The following is a 2,533-nucleotide window of genomic DNA, read 5'->3' on the forward strand; positions in this document are numbered from 1 at the left end:
CACATTTTGCACTCAGCATTGTGTGAGATTTACAAGATCCATCAGGGATAATTGCCGCCTTTTGGAAATTTGCACTGTGAAAGAGAAAGCATGTAAGTATAAATAGGGAACATAGGTATCTGAAAAAATTTAAACTGCCCTTTGGCAGCTGTCCATTGTCACCAGAGAGGAGAGATTGCCTGATGTTTCCCCAGAGGCCTCACATGGTGGCCCGTCATCCCTTGGCAACTTTGCCAGGCCCAGCTTAGCCCACAAGCTTGGAAATTTAATTTTGCCCCTGTCTCTTAGAGGCAGGCTTATATTAAATAAGCTCAAAGAACTGATAGTAAAAGGCTGAACACCAGCTTATTTATTCATTTGAGAAATTATTAAGGAAACAGAAGACTCACATTTGTATGACCAGTGGATTTTCTGACTACTGAGGGACTTAAGAAGCAGGCCTGCTCAGTTAGCAATAATCGTGCCTTGGATAAACCTCACTGGCCATGATACTGCCACTTCACAAAGCTGCCAGCCTGCTCAGGATGCGAAGGTTGTTGAGGTGGGTAAAATCAGAACAATGGAAATTGATCAGACAAGAATTTGATGGCATCCCACTGAGCTCCCCTGAGCATCCATCTCCTGTTGGGGATGGCCAAGAACTCACTTGTGAGACCAAAGTGCCCACGGAGGAGTGTCCCGTGGAGATGAGACACATACTGAACTGCATTGGTGAAGTAGGTCCTTCTTATTATGGGGTCCAAAAGGAAAACATACAAAGGTGACTGGCCTCAAGGGGAAATAGCTATTGGTGGAAGAAAGAGAAATTGTTTCTACAACCTTCTTTCAAATGTTGGGCTGAATTCTATTCCTGATGTTGCTGGCTAATAATCATGTCAATGGTAAATCCCCTCACGTGTTGATGCCTTAGTTTCTCCATCTAGGAATGAGATCTATATACTACCTTTCCTCTTCTGCTTGCTCAGGAGTGTAAGGTACAAAGAGGAGTTGCTTATACTATTACAGTAGGTAGCTAGTTAGGCATGAGTAGGGCAGGAGAGGGCTCCCCCCCACCCACCAGGAATGTCAGGCGACCATCAGGTGATGGTCCAGCAGTTGTCACACTTGCCTCTCTAAAATGATAGTTGGTGGCAGCTGGTGCCAGGGAAAGGCAGTTTCCCCATAGATAAAAACACCTGAAATTGGTACTCGGTAACTTCCAATAAGATCTCAGGAACTGGGCGAGTGGGCTTGAGCGTGCTCATTAAGAGGCAAAACGGGAGAGCATGACCTTCCCGGGGCATTCCACTGGAAAAGGGAAGAAAGTCTCAGGTAAGCATGCCTACAACTCCAGTGAACACACTGAGCATGCTCACCTCCCAAATGCAAACAGGAAACCATGCATGTGAGTGGCTCACCCTAAGGGAAGAACCAAGGGAAAGGGGCGCAAGATGCTGGAAGTGGACCAGCTTATAAAATCCTGGGCTCAAGGTCAAATGGAACACTTGACCTCCAAGATGCCTGCTTGAGCCTCTTCCATGTGCATTTTCCTTTCCTTTGTTCCCCCGCCAACTTTTTTTTTTTTTTTTTTTTTTTTTTTTGAGACAAATTCTCACTCTGTTGCCCAGGCTGGAGTGCAGTGGCACGATCTTGGCTCACTGCAACCTTCACCTCCCAGGTTCAAGAGATTCTGCTGCCTCAGTCTCCTGAGTAGCTGGGACTACAGGCATGCGCCACCACAGCCGGCTAATTTTTGTATTTTTAGTACAGACAGGGTTTCACTATGTTGGTAAGGCTTTTTATTTATTTATTTTTTTAAAACCAATCATCCCAAGATTTTATCATGACTGTACATTAAGCAAGTGACTTGCTGTAGTGTCATCCGCAATAATCATTCATAGAACATTTCTCAGAGCAGCTTCTTGGTTTAAGTATGGGGATTTTGTTTGGATTTCAAATTTCAGGTTGAATTCTCTGCTACTTTAGATGCCGCTAATGAATGCTACATGTTCAGAGGAGGAAAGAGAAATGCAATTCAAATATTCCATGGCACACAATCAAGGGTGTGTAATAGGGCCCCAGGAAGAGTCAAAGAGTAAATTTTGGTTTAATCTCTTTCACCCAGGCCCTAAATCTTTTCTGATTTTTTAAAAAAATTATTATACTTTAAGTTCTATGGTACATGGGCGCAATGTGCAGGTCTGTTACATATGTACACATGTGTCATGTTGGTGTGCTGCATCCATTAACTCGTCATTTACATTAGGTATATCTCCTAATGCTATCTCACCCCCTCCCACCACCCCACGACAGGCCCCGGTGTGTGATGATCCCCACCTTGTGTCCAAGTGTTCTCACTGTTCAATTCCCACCTATGAGTGAGAACATTCGGTGTTTGGTTTTCTGTCTTTGCGATAGTTTGCTCAGAATGATGGTTTCCATCTTCATCCATGTCCCTATAAAGGACATTAACTCATCCTTTTTTATGGCTGCATAGTATTGCATGGTGTATATGTGCCACATTTTCGTAATCCAGTCTATCATTGATGGACAT

At 44.0% G+C, this 2,533-nt stretch overlaps 1 pseudogene; it reads right to left on the reverse strand.

Annotated features, from left to right (window-relative positions):
• Positions 1-343: 343 nt before the first annotated feature.
• Positions 344-509, reverse strand: LOC112615083 (annotated as a pseudogene).
• Positions 510-2,533: the final 2,024 nt, after the last annotated feature.

Source organism: Theropithecus gelada, chromosome 1, assembly GCF_003255815.1.
Source record: "Theropithecus gelada isolate Dixy chromosome 1, Tgel_1.0, whole genome shotgun sequence".
In the NCBI taxonomy this organism is placed as follows: domain Eukaryota; kingdom Metazoa; phylum Chordata; class Mammalia; order Primates; family Cercopithecidae; genus Theropithecus; species Theropithecus gelada.